Source organism: Amblyomma maculatum, chromosome 7, assembly GCF_055883805.1.
Source record: "Amblyomma maculatum isolate TAMU_Amacu chromosome 7, ASM5588380v1, whole genome shotgun sequence".
Classification (NCBI taxonomy): Eukaryota; Metazoa; Arthropoda; class Arachnida; order Ixodida; family Ixodidae; genus Amblyomma; species Amblyomma maculatum.
Window position 1 is genome coordinate 138,771,365 of NC_139350.1, and position 20,585 is coordinate 138,791,949.

At 48.7% G+C, this 20,585-nt stretch overlaps 1 pseudogene; it reads right to left on the minus strand.

The window, feature by feature from the left end:
* LOC146184856 (uncharacterized) overlaps window positions 1-20,585 on the minus strand; it is a 42,719-nt pseudogene that overhangs the window by 5,021 nt on the left and 17,113 nt on the right.

Consider the following 20,585-nt stretch of genomic DNA (forward strand, 5'->3'; position numbering starts at 1 on the left):
ATTTCAGGCAGTAAAAGACAAAAATTTGCATAGTCACGAGTATACGTACATTCAGAGAGAAGCAATGGTTTTGCGAAATGCCATCATTTGTTATACAAACAATAATGAGCTAGATGCAGGCAATGATATTAACAAAGACAATGATTGAGAACTCCATCAGAGAAATCAGACAATCTGCATTATATACAGGGGACGAAGCACCTTGGAAGGGATTCCAGTAAACTATCAATATATGAGGGACCGTACCTAGATCCATCAGAATATGAAGGTTTTCAATCACGATATGAAGCACAACTCTTTAAAATAGCAAAGCTGATAAACAAATGCAAGATAAATGACATCAGAAAGTGTGACATGGAAGCAATTAAGGAAATAGATTCACACTCACTTGATAGTGTTGAGGCAGTCTTGAAGGTATCAGATTTATGTTGTGGCACTTGGTACGCTGAGTAATTTGCATAACAAGGAAGTATACTCCAGAAAAAAAAAGGACAGCAAGGGTCAGTAGAACACAAAAAACCTACATCAATGGTAATTGCAATTCCTGCTGCTTTCATCGTTTGCTATGCATGTTGACATTAGCAAGCATTCGTCTTCACTCACGGCAACTGCAACGCAGGCTTTGGAAAGTGACAAGACCTACCCACGATCTGCAAGGTGTTGACCAGAAGCATTACCACTTGTATGGTGCCAGGGGTCTCCTCTTCTGGGACTTTCAGTACTGTGCATCTCTGCACGATAAAGGAAACACTAATCAGAAAAACAGAGAGAACAGGCATCACTTGAACTAGAAACTGCTAAGTCACTTCCGTTGAGGATATGTGCTGCATCTGTCCATCGGAATGCTAGCAAACGTTTGTCTCCATACATGAAAACTGCAGTTCAGGCTTGGAGAAGTGATAAAACCTGTTTTTGGACTAGGTACTAAGACAGCACAGAGCACTATGTCACCTGAACGTGCTGAAGCAGCCTGAATCATGGCAGATGCATTTGCTTTCGACAATTCAGCCACTGAAAAGTTTTCATGCTAAAGAATCATACATTGGTAAAATGAAAAGAAGTTTTGCATGAATAAAGAAAAGTTACTGATTTCACTTATGCATGGCTTCTCAGGTGGAAGACTTCAGGTACTCGGAAAGAGTACTACCGCACCTAAAGGTACCGAAGCAGCTTGCAAGGTGTCAGATGTCTCTTTTGACACTTCCAGCACTGAGCAACCTGCATGATAAAGAAGCACACATTAGGAGAACAGAGAAAAAAAGACATGTTGCTTTAACCAGAAACATCTAGGTCATTGGCAGTGAGAATGCCTAGTTTCATTCCGGTCAGACCTGATCTTGTCGAGGTGACACCATGAGATGCTGCACCTGGTGTTACTTGCAAAGGTGAATCTACAGGCAAAACAACTGAAAGTAAGTTATTGGGAAATATCCACTCAACGTATAGCAGTCCCATTTTTAACAGCATAAGCATTAGCCCAATCTGCTGTGACTTACAGGAAAATATGCTTGGGACTGCATCTGGTTTCAGTCCTTTTTTCTTGATTCACCTTTTCTTGCAGAAACTGATCACGTGTAAAGTGATCCTGCATGTAAGTGAACAATGAATGACAAGTGAAGGACAATTGAAGGACATACCACGTAGATGGAAATTGCAAATGGTGATAATGAGTACTAATATTATAGAGCTCTAAGAAAAGCGATTATTTAAAAACACTTGAAAAGCACAGCAACCCAGATTTCATTCAGTGTTTGTTCACCAACTCAATCACTTTTGGCTTATGTAACGGATACAACAAATTAATACGCTAAATGGACCTCAGTTTTTCCTTCTCCAGTTTTATGTGGCTCCCTGTAAGTTGCCATGTTAAAGGGCCAAGACTTCCAAGCAAGCCATGCTATATATGACAGTGATAATGCATGATCTTTAGCAGGCGCCCTCCATGGCTACCATTTCCATGGAACTACACTGTCTCGAGTTGCACATGTATGCTACCTGAAACCACGTGGAGTGCAGCAAAAAGAAAGCGACGACTTGTTCACACTGTCGCTCGTAGAGTACTTGCTCTCCACAAGGCGCGATATCATGAAGCATACATGACCGCTTTTTGTACCGTGCCCACACAGTACCTAGGCTATCATAGCAGTTTGCGGTCCTTTATTAGTTCCATCGGCTTGCTCTCCTATATGACTTGATTTAGAGGCCGCGCCGATGCACGACGTCGAGCGTAAAAACAGTGCATTTAGTTACAATCTAAGCAGTTAAACAACATCGACAGCTCCATCTGTCGATTACTTCATATCAACAGTACTTCCAAAAGTTGATCGAAGTATAAGCTTACATCACATATCCTTGCTCCTCTTGATGTAGGATTGTCGCGGCACATACGTAACAACCACTGCAGTCACCGGCGGATAACAGTTCTTCTGTTTTCCGCTTTCAGAACGATTGCTGTAGTTTGGAGCTGAACAGCCCATGTTATATATACACTTGCTTCAACGCGACTGATACGCACATGAGCCAAGGTAGCGTTAGCGTGAGTACCGGCGAACGTAAACAGCGGTTGGATAGTAGTTACGCTTCGAACTTGGCTGGCCGTCAATCCAGTTCGCTGCAGCGGCGGCGGAGGGAATTGCTAAAAAGTGTCCCTTGTTTCACCTTGTCTGCAGTGCACGGTTGCTGGTCACCACGTGCTGGCGTTCTACCAATGAAGGCGCGAGCGGCATTTTGAGAACAGACGCGCAACTCTGCTACCTTTGGTAGCATATATAGTAACTAGCATTTCCGGTTTGAACGGCCGCTGTCAACATGGCCGCCACGGCCGACGAGGTTTGCGGCAATTTGGTCGCAGAAATGTGGTTATCGTGAAAATAAACGCCTAATCAAGCACAGAATGTCACCTTTTGTGCGAGTATACGACCTACCCTTGGATCATAATGTATTTGGTTTCTCCCTGAAACGAAATTTGTAAAAACAAAAAAAAAGTAAATAAAGAATCGCGTCGCTGGTATCTGAGTGGGCATTCTGAGGTATCTTTCTTCATGCGAGCACGCAAAATCCTTGTGCAACTTATGTACGCTGTCTACATTTAGCACCGTAGCGTTGGAATGAGCAATTTCGCGATTTTAACACAATGGACACCGTCGCTTGTCTAGCGTACTTCGCTCTGCGGTTATTTCCGCTCGCTGGTATATTTGCTTTCGCATCGAGGGATTCGCGAGGGATGCACTGGGCGTCGCGTCGGCGCGGCAGTTTTCGACGAGCAAATATCGTGGGGAAAGAACTCTGCATATATAATCTGGGCTTTATTGCATGCGAACCGATTTTGGCGACCTCGGTTTGTGTGGTTAAACGAGGTAACTACAGTGCCTGTGACAGAAGGTCGCAAAAGTGTCCAAGTGCGACGTCTGCAAGCTAGTCTGTTTCAACAACGTCCACATGAAGTCACGTAGCAATAGATAGGCAGGCCGTATATAGAGTGCCATCCGATGACACTTGGGTGCAGCCTTGCAGCACTGCCTGGCGCACAAGAACAACGTAGTGCACTCCTGTTCCGTCTTTGCAGTATCGTTTGCTCAGAGTGCTGTTAAGCAGTCGTTTAAACAAGGTCGCTCTCAGACGTATAATGAAAGCACAGGATAGGTTACCGTAGCACTGCTTACAGCACTGGATGCCTCAAACTTGCCACTAAGAGGCCACCCGAAAGTTTGATGGACGATGTCGCTCAGGCTCTTCGCTACTGTCTCCTCGTCTACAGACCTATCGACTGTTTCAAATCACAGGCATGGAGGCCGGTGCATTGGAACTGATCAGCACTATAGAGCATCTCCTACTCCTAGAACTGTCTTGTGTACACTCTCTGGTGTCATTTTAAAAGAAAGATACTGAAAGGGACCGATGAATGCTCGCGCGCTAATAGGACAGTCCGTCCTTTGTTTTGTATTCTCGGCTCCCCGCTACGATACACCCCGGTTGCCCAATGACGTAGACATGGCAGGGACCAGCCTAGCCGAAACGTAGCGAAAGGAGGAAAGTGGGCTCGCCAGAGAAGCCGAGGAAGTCCCCTGTTCTGGCAACGTCAGCCACGGCCACGCTTGTGGAGGCTGGCAGCAGGGACGCGCGCCTTGTTTGCGCTCTTCTAGGCTGATTCACACCAGGCTCTAAAAGAGCATAAAGAGCCGTTACACCGACAACGCCATAGCAAGCCGACCGTAATCATCTTCGCCCGGAGGCCGCACAGGCTTGAAATTAAGATAAGCAGAGCGTTCGAAGACCAAATGCTGCCAGGAGGAATGAGGTCAGGCCCTCGTTCTTCCCGGGGAAGCGTGGAAGTGACGAATAGCCGGCAAACACGCGGTTAAGAGTGGCTCCGTGATGGCTCCAGCCCTGCATGTCAACAGTTCTGGGAAATGTGCTGACAGCGGGAAACGTCGTGGGACACAGTGAATGCAGCCGCCCTTCTAAAAGACAGCGGCGATGGCCGGATGTCGAGGTACACTGGTGAACAGTGAGTGGAAAGATGCGTAGCATGAGAACGCGAATCAGCGCTTTTGTTTATTGCTCGCGGCGACGACGACTCACTTGAGGCTGATGATTTCCTTCGGAAAACTGGTGCACACGTGGGAATGTGTTTTCATATGTTTTTATACGCTTTCCGTTTTCTTTCTCAACGATGGAGACACAACGGAAAACAATTCCGAAAGCACATTGAAAAAACTGCGAAAACCAGAGCGTTCCTGCTGGACACGGTACATCGGCGCCCCTTTCACAGCTTTTGCTAGCAAAGACCGGGCGAGAGCCGCACGGTGGTAATTGCCTTTCTTTGGCACGCGTCATTTGCTGTGCTTCTGCAAGTGTAGGATTGGCGGTACGGCGTCGCCCGTCGTCGTTCCCCATATGTTGCCTTGGAGACGGCAAGGACTCTCGACAAGGAAAACTCATCTCGCGGAATCTCGCGGGCAGTTCTCGTGCGCAGATCTGGCGCATGCGGGATCTCGCGGGCAGATCTCGTACATTTGCTGCCTCATCGACTGTGTCGAAAAGAATGCCCAATTCAATGTTTACGTGCCGTTTTTCAACCTGTTTTAAACATGTACACTTCTCTATCAGCTTCAGTTTATTTGCTATCAAGTTCAGTTGTTGGTCTCGTCACAATAGAACACAATAGAAGGTTAATGCGATTACTTTCGTCTTCGCTTGAGCCGCAGAGCTAGTCTGCCCGGAATGAGCGCGCACCAAAGCAGCGATAGCGGTTCACCTGTACTGAGCCAAAACTTGCTTTTGTCACTGTTATCACCAGTCCCAGTAACTCGGTACAGTTAAGCAGTTCTATACCCCAGTGGTTAATATTAAAGCAATCAAATGAATTTTAAGCATTTTCTGACTCTGGCGCAAGACATCCACCGCATCTTTGGCGCGGACGGCTTGCGGGAGGCGCGGCCTACACGGCAGTGGAGACAGCGCTCTACTATCGGACTTTACGTGAGTGCGCTATGGGCGCGGAAGACGGATCGCACTCCGGACTCTGCGTGCTTAATAAGTAATACATTTATAAATGCAGCTTCGTTCTGCAGATCACCGCGTCATTCCTTTTGTTACACACAAGGGGCAATAACTGCCACAACGGAAAAAAAAATGTGAGCTATGTAACAAAGACAAATCACGATTCCGTTAAGCACTGTTTAGTCTGGTGACCTTGCTTAAGTGCAATCGTATTTAAGCCTGTCGTGTAAATTAGCCACTTTTCCCCGTTTAGGAACACAGGATTATGTCTCCAAAGAAAAAAAATAGCGATTTACACGGCAAAAGAAGGCCATAAACTCTGTTCAGAACTCTTTTGATGGCTACACTTTCCGCCGAATGTACTATATCTACGCAAGAATGCGCGCGCGCTGTAATTTTACGGCTTCTTCCAGCAACTACACGCTGAAATATTGAAATGTGTGAAATATTGTGTTCTAGTTATTTAAGAAAAAAACACTTTAAGCTGCTAGAAAGTTTCATGCACCTTACTGTCCAAATCAATTTTCGACCGCAGAGATACGGGTATTCTGCTTGAGCATCTATGCAAAAGGCACCAGAGAAGCCTTCAGTGGTAGATTGACTCGTCTGCCAAATCAAAGAGCCCTTTAGCGACTTCGTGTCAATAACAACACATGAGCGGCAGCTCAGATATCGAGATATGGCGATGTACGGGGTCTACCTGCGTGTTCCTTTCGAATACATCAGCCGGTTGGAACCTTGAGCCGCGGAATAGAATATTTTGTGCATTTTGCATGGTATGAGGACAATTATGTGCTCACATGAAGTGTTTTGCTCGTTGCTATAGTAACGGGTATACGCCAGTCAAGGAGATGGCACCGCCCTTCAGCGCACCTAAATAAGAAAATCAGAGCACAGAGCTAAAACGGGACGAGCTTGTAGCCTGAAACCAGTCCTTCAAAACACGCGAACGTGGTATATGCACCGAAAGTGAGCAGAGCTTAGAGCTTGCGCATGCGGCCGCGTCTTGATACGGCTGACTTCATGCAGCTCGCGGCGCTGCAAGATCGAGGATGTTAGGCTGCCTGAGTAGGTGGGTGGGAGAACTCGGCGGCGAGCGCCTCTTTGCGTGTACAGACAAAGCTATACTCGTCGAGACTTTTCCGTGCCACATCTACGGCGGCAGAGCTTTCCTCAGAGTGTTAATACAGTAGGTAGCTTCCGCTTTTCTGGCTCCAGTTACGGTTTGGGTTCTGTTCGTACTTTCTCTTTAATTAAATATTTTAGAGCCACCAACAGCGCAGCAATATGATTTTTACGCCATTGGACGCCTATGTGAACGTAAATTCACGATTAAGCAAAAGCCCATTACCAAGCGTCGTAAAAGCAAGCGCATTGGTAAAGCGTACTCCCGTCTGCCAAGGCCGGCTGCCTAACAGTCAGCATAGAAGAGGCCACGCGACAGAGCCGCGAGGCGCATGCAGGTAGTTTTAATTCTATGCATCACGTGGCGGCACGGAATAGTACCAGTTTCTGAGGGACTTTCTCCAATATGGGCTTTTGTTAGAATCGATGAATTTTGATGCATATTGTGAACCTTCTGTGGACCTTCTTTCATTTGTACATGCCATCATCATCTTCTTTCATTTGTACATACCGTCATCATCGTCCCGCGGCGCCGGCTCCGGCGCGTGCCTGGGTTGGTGACCGGATTAAAACGCTAGACAAGGCTTGGCTGTCCTTGCCGCCACGACCTCGCCGTCTTGACCTAGCCTTCTTCCACAAGTGGTGGTGGTGAGAATTGATCCCCTTGCTGTTTTGTGCCCTGCCTCTCGCTGGAGCTACGTTCCGGTCGCTGTTTACCGCCTGCCACCATCGTTATGTCTACCGAGAGCACCCAAGAATCGGCAGGACCCTCTACCTAGGCTGCACCACCCCCTCCGACTGTGCCCGCACGACAACGCGACCCGCCGCTGTTCGCTGGTCGTCGCGACGAAGACGTCGATGATTGGCTGGACACCTATGAACGCTGCAGTAACTACAACCGGTGGGACGACGCTCTAAAATTTCTGAACGTTTCTTTCTACCTCATTGAGCTCGCCAGAACCTGGTTTATTAACCGCGAACCCCACACCACTAACTGGACAACATTCAAGCAGCAGTTCCGCCAATATTTCGTCGACCCAGCAGTTCGCACTGAGGTCGCGAAGAACAAGCTCGCCTCTCGCCTCCAAGGTCCCGATGAGTCCTACGCGTCTTACATAGAGGCCATACTTGCACTCTGCCGGCGTGTTAGTCCCACCATGCCGGAACCTGAACGCGTACACCACATCTTAAAAGGAATTAATTCTGTGGCTTATAATACCCTGATTGCCCAGAATCCTTCTACTGTTGACGCCATTATTGCGACCTGCCAACGCATCGACCAGCTGCAGTCCTCCCGATTGCAGCCCGGCATTGCTACTGGCCCGACCTATGCTGAGCTGGATCTACGGGCACTGATTCGAGCCATCATCCGGGAGGAGCTCCAAGCCCTCAAGCCTGTCTGTCGACACGGGTGCGATCATTCTTCCGTACCATCTAATGACGCCGGTCTACGCAACATCATTAAAGATGAGCTGGCAACAATAACGCGACCTATGCCGTCCGACCCTCCTGCACCCCGCCAAGCACCGACTTACGCGCACGTCGCAGCATCACCCCCTCCTTTTGTTCCGCCGCCCCAACTGGCATCGCCCTACAACCACATCAACGCCGTGACGACGGCTCAACCTACGCCACCCTATTACGCACCCTGGCGCCCCTCTCGCCCAGTGTGCTACTACTGTGGAATACGAGGACATATATCCCGCTTCTGCCGTCGCCGTATTCAGAACGAGCGGCATGGTTATGACGCCTTCGAAAGTGACGTACCCTCATATTATCAGCGACGACCTCCTATTTCCAGCCCACCTCGAAGATAATCCCCACCTCCAGAATCCTCGTCTGAGCCTCGTGGAACCCATGCATCCCGACGTCGGTCCCTATCCCCATACCGCCGCTCAGTTTCCCCTCTCCGACCCGCAACAACTCTCCCTGTCCGCCATCCGGAAAACTAAGCATTGCAGTTTCCGGAGGTCAAACTGCAGTCTGCGAACTTACCAAAAGTCCTCCAGATCGCCCGTATAATGTGATTTCTGTTTTCGCTGAAGGATTACCGGTCGAAGCATTGATTGATACAGGGGCTGCAATTTCTATCATTCACGCTGATTTGTGCTACCGTTTGCGAAAAGTTACGACACCATATGATGGGCCTGAACTCCGTGGAGCCAATAACGTCCCTTTGCGCCCTTTAGCAAAGTGCACCGTACGAGTTGTTATTGACGGCGTCCGCCATCATGTGCAGTTTGCTGTGCTCTCTCCATGTGCGCATCTGATGATTTTTGGATGGGATTTTTTGTCAACCGCTTCGGCGTTAATTTCTTGTGGCGACTGTGTTATTCATATGACAGACAGCGATTTTTCATCTGAAGTTTCTGAACGACATCATCCCCTCGTTGCCGCCGCTGATACTGTTCTGCCTCCTCAGTGCGAAAAACTGCTTACCGTTGTTTCTGACCACATCGCTGACGGGGACGTACTCATCGCACCATCTTATCGTCATCTTGAACGCGGTATCGCCTTCCCGTCTAGTCTTGTGAGGTTCTGCAACGGCTCAGCGACAGTAGCGGCCACTAACACTTCACGTGAATCCCTCGTGCTCCGAAAAGGAACTTCTCTCCCCTGCAAGGTGGATGTTCAACCTTTGTCCTTGATGGTGCTCACCGCCCCTCAACCTCAGCACCGTGTTTCGACAGACGTCTCTCTTTCTGTTCTCACAAAGACTATTAATCCTAACCTCACGCCGAACCAACGCCAAGAACTGCTGACATTGCTTCGACAACACCAAGCCATTTTTGATGCCACTTCCCCACCACTGGGACGGACTAGTGTTGCGCACCATCGCATCATTACTGAAGGTAACTCTATCGTTCGCCGACGGCCTTATCGGGTTTCCCTCTCTGAACGAAAAGTAATTGAAGAAAATGTAAATGACATGCTCCATCGCAATATTATTCGTCCCTCGACAAGTCCATGGTCCTCCCCAGTAGTGTTAGTTAAAAAAAAAGGACGGCTCGGTACGCTTTTGTGTTGATTACCGCGCACTCAACAAAATTACCCGCAGAGATGTATACCCAATGCCAAGAATTGATGACGCCCTTGACTCTCTCCAAGCTGCCGAATATTTCTCGACTTTGGACCTCCGCTCAGGTTTTTGGCAAATACCTATGCATGAGGACGATAAAGAAAAAACCGCTTTCGCAACTCCCGATGGCCTTTACGAATTTAATGTTATGCCTTTCGGACTTTGTAACGCACCAGCGACATTTGAAAGAATGATCGATACTGTGCTTCGTGGCCTAAAATGGAGAACCTGTTTATGTTACTTGGATGACATTGTCATCTTTTCGTCAACTTTTAACGACCATCTCACGCGCCTGAATGAGGTCCTCACGTGTCTCGCTTCAGCGGGCCTTCAGCTCAACACCAAGAAGTGCCACTTTGCACAGAAGGAAATTAAAATATTGGGACATCTAGTCAGCCATGACGGCATTCCTCCAGACCCTGAAAAAATCATCGCGGTCTTGAAATTTGCTCGTCCACAACGGACTACAGAATTGCGCAGTTTTCTCGGCCTGGCGTCCTATTTCCGGCGTTTTATAAAGCATTTTGCAAGTATTGCTGCTCCACTTCATCAACTACTTAAAGCACGCAGCCCTTTCGTGGGGACTGAACAGTGCGAAGCTGCTTTTAATAACCTGAAGCACGCCCTCACATCAGACCCTGTTCTTGGTCACTTCAGTGACAGCGCTCCAACCATCCTGCACACTGATGCCAGTGGTATCAGTCTTGGCGCTGTACTTCTGCAGCGCGATGCAACTTCGCGTGAGAAAGTGATTGCCTTCGCCAGTCGGACTATGACTCCAGCTGAGAAAAACTACACTATTACTGAACAGGAGTGCCTTGCCGTCGTCTGGGCTGTCCAAAAGTTTCGCCCTTACCTATACGGTCGGCACTTCACAGTTGTGACCGATCACCATGCTCTTTGCTGGTTGTCTTCGCTCAAAAATTTGACAGGCCGACTTGGCCGTTGGATTCTACGTCTGCAAGAATACAATTTTGACGTCATTTATAAATCGGGTCGCCAACACCAAGACGCCGACGCTCTTTCTCGCTGTCCACTTTCGGAATCGGCTTGCTGTTTTTCTTCCCAATGCATTTCCACCTATGACCACAGCCGACCATCTCTTTTCCCGACGTATATCACAACAGTTTCATTTCACGACTCAGAGAACAAACACGCTCTCCGCTCACAGCAATTAGCCGATGCCTACTGCCGTCCCATCATCCACCGCCTTACTGGCGCTTCGGACCCACCCAATGCTCGGCTTCGCCGACAACTTCGCAATTTCAAGCTCGAAGATGGCATCCTACTCCGCTTCGTGTATTGCCCTGATGGCACTCGCTGGATACCAGTCGTGCCGCGTGTGCTTCGTCAACGTATACTGGCGGCTCTCCACGATGACGCTACTGCAGGTCACCTTGGTGTTGACAAAACCTACGACCACGTGAAAAAACGATTCTTTTGGCCCGGCCTATCTTCCAGCGTTGCCAAATACGTCGCATCCTGCCCTCTATGCCAACGTCGCAAACGGCCGACTTCTTCACCCGCTGGCCTTCTACAACCTGTTCCCTGTCCCGCCACGCCATTCGACGTAGTCGGCATCGATTTATATGGTCCCCTACCTCTCTCCGATGGGGGTAACCATTGGATTATAACAGCTGTCGACCACCTTACACGCTACGCTGAGACAGCACCTGTACCGACCGGTTCCGCTCAAGAAGTAGCAAATTTCTTTTTGCAGTCAATTGTATTGCGTCATGGCGCTCCTCGGGTGCTCCTAAGTGACCGCGGGACGGCCTTCTTATCGACAGTTGTTGCCGAAGTTCTTTACGCGTCATCCACCCTTCATAAGACAACCTCGAGCTACCATCCCCAGACTAACGGGCTGACTGAGCGATTTCACCGCACCTTATCGGATATGATTTCCATGCATATCACACCGGATCATCGAAATTGGGACACTATTCTACCATTCGTCACTTTCGCCTATAACACAGCAGTACAGCGGACTACCGGTTATTCTCCATTTTTCCTCGTTTATGGCCGTCCTCCCACTACAATTCTTGACGCTTCCTTCTTCTCTACGCCCGACTACTCCACATCGGTACCTACCCAGTTCTTATCTCGTGTGGCCAGATGCCGTCATCTTGCCCGCCTCAACACAGCAGCGTGCCAGGAAGACCGCAAGAGCCGCTACGATTCTACGCATCGCGTAGTCTCTTATCGTCCCGGTGACGAAGTACTGCTTTATACTCCACTGCGCACCCCTGGCCTTAGTGACAAATTCCACCACCGCTACCTTGGTCCCTACAAGATCATCAGCCAAACTTCTCCAGTTAACTACAAAGTCACGCCTGTTGATACCCCAGCCGATCGACGCCACCGTGGAACTGAAATTGTTCACGTCTCTCGCTTGAAACCGTTTGTGCGCCGCGGTACATCGGTTAGTTAGGAGCGGCCAGGCTGGCCGCTTCCGACCCCCCGGGCAGATTGTGTGAACCTTCTGTGGACCTTCTTTCATTTGTACATGCCATCATCATCTTCTTTCATTTGTACATACCATCATCATCGTCCCGCGGCGCCGGCTCCGGCGCGTGCCTGGGTTAGTGACCGGATTAAAACGCTAGACAAGGCTTGGCTGTCCTTGCCGCCACGACCTCGCCGTCTTGACCTAGCCTTCTACTACAATATATAATGTTCGTGGGCCTCAGATGACCGTTTCTAGGTTGCGCTGCCAATAGTCCGGCGCTCCGAATTCCGCCTTCAGAAAAAGTAGAGAGCGATATCATCTACTCACTGGCAGCGTAGAGGCGAACGCAGCAACGTACATGGCACTTCTTCCTGCTGAGCACATAAATGTGCTATGGATGTCGCAGCTAAACACATAAAATATTCGAAATAATAGTTCAAGGCACCAGTCTGCAGTTGCAGTTCGAGAGAATGCCAGAGTCTGCCCTCCACTTCGCCATATACCTCTGTCAGCTGAGTGGTCGATCGTACTACTAGAGATTGTCAGGTACACGAGGTTACCAAACGGCGCTTTACAAGGCCAGACTAGGCAGCCTAGCACTGAAGGCTCCTGTGGTGTTGTCTTCATAGCTGTTCGAGCAGACAACACATATCCATGCGTTTGAACCTTCAGTGCTATCGACAGAGAGTGGCATTAAAGCTGCTATACCGGCTTTGAGCTAGCGCTTAAATTACTAGAAAAGGCAATCTTCTATGTTGCAGGATTTTCTGCTATCAGAGGTCGTAAAACTTCAGCGCGAGTGCCTCGGCAAAGTAGGAAGAGCAGACTAAGCGGAAAGCAAGAACACTTGATCCCGAGCTACGAAATGCGGCGCAAACTAGTATTCGCTATATTATCCAAGCGTGGGCGAGCCGACAGCCCATGTTCTTCCACAGTTTTCTTGAATGCATATTTATAGAAAAAGGCGCTCGCTGAGGTAACAAGAAAAAGAAAAACATAAAAAAACGTTGTAGTTTCGGCACCGCTATACGGATGTCTTGTTCGCAGTGAAAACGAAACAAGATGGGCCGTTGTTTATGAGGTGAAAATATTGCGTACAGAGTGCATGCATATCTCGGATAGATTTCTCCGCGTCTGTTTTATCGTTTCGCTTGTCATTTGGATGCGCAATGATTCCTCGAGTGGGCGAGTATAAATAGCAGTTTCTCCTTAAGTATCCGTGCGGAATCCCAGCCATTCAGGTGGTCTGTGTTTTGACGGGGCTCTGCTAGAGCGTTAAAAGTCACTTTTTTTGTTCTTGACGTCACGCTGGTGTTCTATTAAGCCTCTTTTGAACTTGCCAGTCTATCGTCTGTCTTTGCAAGGAATTTTGGAGTCTCTAGGGTAGTTTGTCTCGAGCGGGCCTTTCACCAGCACCAGGTAATTTCATAGTTTGCCGAATTGTACGTGGGCCACTTGGGCGTCGTAGGCAGTGAGTATCAAGCATGCAGTTTTGCAGAAACCCCGGGCATAGAAAATAGAGGTGCGCTTTTTCTTCTTTTCTCTTCTTGCTCCGACTTGAGGGGCTGCAGCACGTCGTTCTTGTGAATTGAGCACTTGACATTGGTATGCGTTTGCTTTGAGGTACTTTCTTGTGCTGCTGTGCTCACGAGCTGTCTTTTTTCGTCTTGAGCAATGCTTGAAGGACCGATTGAAAAGTGCCAAGGCAACTGATCGTTTTTGTGATGCTGGGTGGGTTGACTGATAATTCAGGTACTCAACCGTGTGGATGGGCTTCCTGTGCACACTCATCGTGAGACCTTTTGCTGTTATTTTGACAAGGACGTCTAGGAATGGGAGGCACCCGTTGATTTCTTTTTCCGTTGCGAGCTATGCGCGTTCTTTTAGCGGGTTCAGGTGCAGCAGAATCTTTTCGGTGTCTTCTAGACGGATGAGATAGACACAGTCCTTAATGGGCCGAAGAAACAGCCTTGGCGGAGGTTCGGGTGACGTACCTTGAATTCGACGGTCGGCATCCTTTCATCTCGGCGCTGTTATGACCGTGCATCATCCGCACTTGCGCGCTCTATTGTTCGCCTGTGGGCATGGATAAGTGCTGTGGATATGTGGTGTTGGTGCAAGGGCGCTAAGTGAGCCTCTTTCCATGAATCCTTTTGTGTAAGCCGGATTTGCTTTGTCGAGACCCTGCAAATGCCAAATTGGCCCTGTCAGGGGAACGTCTAGAAAAATACAAAGAAATGTCCCCCTGCGGGAAATAGCCGGAAGTGCTTTCGTTCAATTGTTCACCCTTCCCGTCGAGAAGCGCTATTGTCCAGTGAGGAATGCCTACTGTCCAAAGGAGACGACAGAGTGACACGTCCGCTGACGTACAGGACAAGAAAGGAGCAAGGTGATTACGGCCATTAGAGGATTTCCCGGGAATGCAGGAAAGATTTGCAATTGCTGGAAAGGGACAATGCTGGGAGCAGTATGTGGCGCGCACGTGCACTTGGGTTTCTGAGAAGGAAATCCACTTACCGGAACCAGCATACCAGATCTTTGCTGAAGAATAGAAATGTACCTCCTCGCCGTTCCCAAGCTCTTCCCGCCAACAAGTGACCACGCCCAACGAAACAATGCCGGACCAGTCAGTGCATCAGACCATCAGTGCATTGATGTGTTCGATGGGATGCCGATATCTGAGGGGCGTGCCCTGGAACTGGTTGGTCAGCATCTTCAGAGAGGGGCTGGACATAGGGGGTTTTAAGGACATTGCAGAGCACGAAATGAGGCTCTGAGCCCTGGGTAAACGGCTCATCCAGACGCTTCTCACTATGAACTCTTAACGCTTGCCATTTTGCTGATGTACCCTTCTTTTTCATGTAAATAATCATGTAAATAAGTTTTCTCAAAGTGCCAATAAACCTGCTTGTATATATTTTACCAACTTCGAAGATTCAATCCTTCATCAACCCCGAGTCTCTGCATGCTACCAAGTGAAGGCCGGGTCGACTTAGTCCCAGCGTCACAACAACTGGTGACCAGCGTTGGGATCTGAATCTACAAGCCACAACATCTGGTGATTGGAGGTGGATCTGAAGCTACAAGCCACAACATCTTGTGATCGGAGGTGGCATCCCAAGCAACAAGCAGGAGCAGCAATCGGCCAACAAGAGAGCAGCTCGGAACATCGATCGCATGTGTGGGTGAGTGCTTGGCTTTTCTTCTGATGTGGACCAGGTTCTAGAACAGGGTTAGATTTTAGAACTGGTAAATAGTGTTGAAACGCCTTTAGGTTTGGTAGTTTGCACAGTTGTTTTGGAAGTAGCCGACACTCGGAGCGATCATGGACCTACAAAAGCTGCAGAAACCGGAACTGTTGCTATTGTGTGAGGAATTGGGAATTGATACAAGTGGTTTGGCACGAAAACCCTTGATTATAAAGGCAATCACTGACCTGGGAACCGATGATGAGGAGCTCAGTGAAGCATGGAACCTCATAGGACAAAAAAAGGAGCAGCTCAGACAGCAGAAAGAGCGGGAAAAAGAGGAAAAGAGGCGTGAGCGTGAAATCGAAATTGAAAGAGAAGCAAGAAGGCTGGAGCTAGAAATTGAGCTCCGGAAATTAGAACTAGAGTTGAGCAAGAGGTCGGGCAATTGTCCCCAGCTAACTGTACCTCTTCTCAACAAGGAGACAGATTTCAAGATGTCAAAGTACATGCAGCCATATGTGATATCAGGGGATATCTGTCTGTATCTGGCTAACTTTGAGCGAACCTGCGAAAAACTGTCCTTCCAGCGAGACACTTGGTCTCAGAGATTATTGACGGTTCTGCCCTGCGAGGCAGCGGAGGTTGCCGCGCGGCTAAGCAAGGAGGACGCGGACAACTACGAGAAGGTCAAAGCTTGCCTTCTGAGAAAGTATAGGCTTAGCGCCGAGGCGTTCAGACAACGTTTTCGGAACGCTACTAAGTCCAGGGACGAGAGTTACCCTGAATTCCTGTACAATTTAAGAGTCAATTTGGGCGAATGGCTAAAGAGCACAGATTCCTACAGTGATAGGGACGCTGTAGTCGAGCGAATTCTTTTGGAGCAGTTTTATAACTGCCTCCCAGAAAAAGAAAGAAATTGGTTACAGGACCGAGGCGACATTAAGTCGGCAACTGAAGCTGCCGAACTCATTGAGGAGTATGCTTCGCGACGACAATTAAGCAACCCAGCAGTGGATAGGCCCCGCAATCCCAAGTTGAGTGTGAATAACCGTCAGGAAAGGCACTTTGCTAGAGTTGGAAACGAAGAAAGGAAGGTTTCTTCAGGCTAACTTCCTAGAAAGGACGGCAGTGAGAAAAGTGGGGAAGTGACCAACGCGCAGAACACAAAGAATAAGCTTGAGGCTAGGAAGCCGCTCACATGCTTTAGGTGTAATGAGCAGGGTCACATTGCCGTCAACTGCCGGAAAGAAAAGATTGCTTTCTCGTATGTCAGTGACTGCGATGAAAATATGCAGCTTTTGGAACCTTACATGCATGACCTAGTAGTCAACGGGAAGCCTTGCAAGGTACTGCGCGATTCGGCTGCAACGATGGATGTTGTCCATCCGGCGTATGTGTCGCCTTCCGACTATACAGGACAGTGTGCATGGATCCGCCAGGTAGTGGAGGAACAGAGTGTGTGCTTGCCAATCGCGAACGTGGTCATCGAGGGCCCTTTCGGCGAATTAACAACCGAGGCTGCCGTTTCAGGAAAGCTTCCTAAGTGCTATCCGTATTTGTTTTCCAACAAATCGGACATGGTACTGCGAAAGAGGGGCATCCTTTTCGGAGACAGAGTTGTGCAAGCCTTAACACGTTCAAAGGCGCGAGTACTAGCTACACTGCTCATTCCAGAAAAATCCACAGCGGAGGAAACGGCAGTTAAAACAGTGGTAAATGCGGAAGATAGCAGGTCAGAAAACTTTGAGAGCGAGGCATCTCAGATAAGTCAACTTGAAAGTGAGCTTGATGAGACGCGGAATCAGGACGTTCTTGAGAGTAACCTCTTGCCGCCATTGTCTAGTAATCTCACGAGACTTTTAAGTGGAACCCGAGAGGACTTAGCTATGGAGCAAGCCAATGATCCCAAGATACAGGAGATAAGCGAGCGCCACCGCGCCACTAAGACAGCAAAGAATATTTCTTTTGAAATGAGAAAGGGAGTGCTGTATCGCTTATTCAAGAATAAGCGCGGAGTAGAGCGGGACCAATTAGTCGCTCCCCAAGAGTACCGCGAAGACTTACTGCGACTTTCCCATGGCAGCTCGTGGTCATGTCACCTTGGAATAAGGAAAACAAAGCAGAGACTGTTGCAAGAATACTATTGGCCTGGATGTTTTAAGGACACGGAAAATTTTGTACGGTCATGCGACACGTGCCAGCGGGTTGGAAAGGCGCAAGATAAGTGGAAAGCTCCGATGGTGTTAGTGCCAATCATTACCGAGCCGTTTCACCGGTTAGTAATAGATGTAGTTGGGCCCCTTCCTGTGACAGAGTCAGGGTACCGTTATATCCTCACTATGTTATGCCCAGCCACAAAGTTTCCAGAAGCTGTTCCGCTGCGCGAGGTGACGTCCGAGAGTGTAGTGGATTCGCTGCTGCCAGTGTTTGCACGAGTTGGATTCCCTTCCGAGGTCCAAATGATCAGGGTAGCGTTTTCACAAGTGTCCTCACCACCTCATTTTTCGAGCGATGCGGCATTAAGGTAGTGCACAGCTCTATCCACCATCCGCAGAGCAACAGCGTAGAAAGATGGCATTCTGTTCTCAAACGCGTCCTGAGGGGACTGTGCTATGAAAACAAGTGCGAATGAGATACCTGCCTGGCAAGGGCGACCATGAACTACTTGGGTCACAATGTAGGTCAAGGTTTCAGGAAACCCAGCGAGATTAAGATTTCTGCGGTAGCAGACTACCCGCGGCCGAGCACGAAGACGGAAATTCGGGCATTCTTGGGGCTGACGGGATACTACAATCACTACATCCCTAACTATTCATCTTTGGCTAGCCCCCTGACCGACGCTCTCCGCAGGACAGAGCCGACAAATGTAGTCTGGGACGAACAAAAGGAAGCCTCCTTCGTAAACCTGAAGGCTGTGCTGATTAGCCGTCCGGTATTGCGAGCTCCAGACTATGACCGAGAATTCACGGTCCAGTGTGATGCCAGTGATCGAGGGCTAGGTGCTGTTCTCTGCCAGAGAGATGACGACGGTAATGAGCACCCCGTGCTCTACCTGAGCAGGAAACTGAGTTCTAGAGAAAGGGCTTATTGCGCGTCAGAGAAAGAGTGCACTTGCATTATGTGGGCCATTCAAAAATTGCAGTGCTATCTTGGAGGGGCCAAATTCACCGTAGAGACGGACCATTGTCCCCTGGCTTGGCTGCAAACTGCGACATCGAAGAACAGTCGCCTTCTTAGGTGGAGCTTGATTTTACAGCAGTACAATTTTGAAATAAGATACAAAAAGGGGTAAATTAAATGGGAATGCGGACGCGCTTAGCCGCTGTTTCTAAGCGGTCCGAGGTGTTCCTCACCATGTATCCAAATTGATAATCAGGTTTTTTTTTCGTGCACTTGTATATGTGTGACTATGTAAAGCAGCACGTTTGGTTTTCTAGGAATACGTGGGTCCTGAGCGTCTTGAGTGTGGGCTTTTCTCGAACAACGATGACAGTTTTCTTTTAACCTGGTCTCTTCAGACGGGAGCCGAGTGCTTGCTTGGACATGTGGTTGAGTTTCAGACAGCTCAAGCAATTTGGCCTACGACAATCAAGACAACGCGACAAGCAACAGCGAGCTTCAAGCATTCATGTGCAGGCCATTAAGTCGTCTCTTCATGCAGCAGCTGCGACTGCTGCCCACCGAGACTCTTCTGGCGGGGGAGGAGGCTGTTATGACCGTGCATCATCCGCACTTGCGCGCTCTATTGTTCGCCTGTGGGCATGGATAAGTGCTGTGGATATGTGGTGTTGGTGCAAGGGCGCTAAGTGAGCCTGTTTCCATGAATCCTTTTGTGTAAGCCGGATTTGCTTTGTCGAGACCCTGCAAATGCCAAATTGGCCCTGTCAGGGGAACGTCTAGAAAAATACAAAGAAATGTCCCCCTGCGGGAAATAGCCGGATGTGCTTTCCTTCAATTGTTCACCCTTCACGTCGAGAAGCGCTATTGTCCAGTGAGGAATGTCTACTGTCCAAAGGAGACGACAGAGTGACACGTCCGCTGACGTACAGGACAAAAAAGGAGCAAGGTGATTACGGCCATTAGAGGATTTCCCGGGAATGCAGGAAAGATTTGCAATTGCTGGAAAGGGACAATGCTGGGAGCAGTATGTGGCGCGCACGCGCACTTGGGTTTCTGAGAAGGAAATCCACTTACCGGAACCAGCCTACCGGATCTTTGCTGAAGAATAGAAATGTACCTCCTCGCCGTTCCCAAGCTCTTCCCGCCAACAAGTGACCACGCCCAACGAAACAATGCCGGACCAGTCAGTGCATCAGACCATCAGTGCAGTGATGTGTTCGATTGGATGCCGATATCTGAGGGGCGTGCCCTGGAACTGGTTGGTCAGCATATTCAGAGAGGGGCTGGACATAGGGGGTTTTAAGGACATTGCAGAGCACGAAATGAGGCTCTGAGCCCTGGGTAAACGGCTCATCCAGACGCTTCTCACTATGAACTCTTAACGCTTGCCATTTTGCTGATGTACCCTTCTTTTTCATGTAAATAATCATGTAAATAAGTTTTCTCAAAGTGCCATTAAACCTGCTTGTATATATTTTACCAACTTCGAAGATTCAATCCTTCATCAACCCCGAGTCTGCACGCTACCAAGTGAAGGCCGGGTCGACTTAGTCCCAGCGTCACGACAGCGCCTACGCTTGAGGAGAGGTAACAGTAGATGCAATTATTCTACGCATTTGTGCTGCCATCTATTAAATAATGCTGAAAACACCTACTCATCTAGCTGAACTCTATCGCAGTCACACTGGAGGAACGGCGTCGATATTGGCTGCAGCGCATAAGGAAAGCGCTGCGTGTTTAAGTGTTAATCATCTCATGAAGCGAATGATATCAGTCGTAAGGATACATCAGCCACACGACCAGTGTAAAAAAGCATAACAATTTAAATGAATTGGCAGTCGAAATACGCTGTAAGATGACAGGTTTTGTGCGGTATGCAGCCAGGCTTGCCCTGCGTCGAAAAATAATTTACTTGGCAAAAAATAAATGTTCTTTCCTCATGTCAGCATGCCTGCATGCGTCTCTCTTTCCCTGAACGAATCGTGAATATAGAGCGGAAGAAACATTCACATGTAAAAGAGGCCGCTTCGCGTAGCAGTTAAAAGTAGCTCGCTAAAACTACAAACAGCGGGAATAATAAGGAGAAGTCCTATTTTAATCGATTTACCCGAGCGCATAT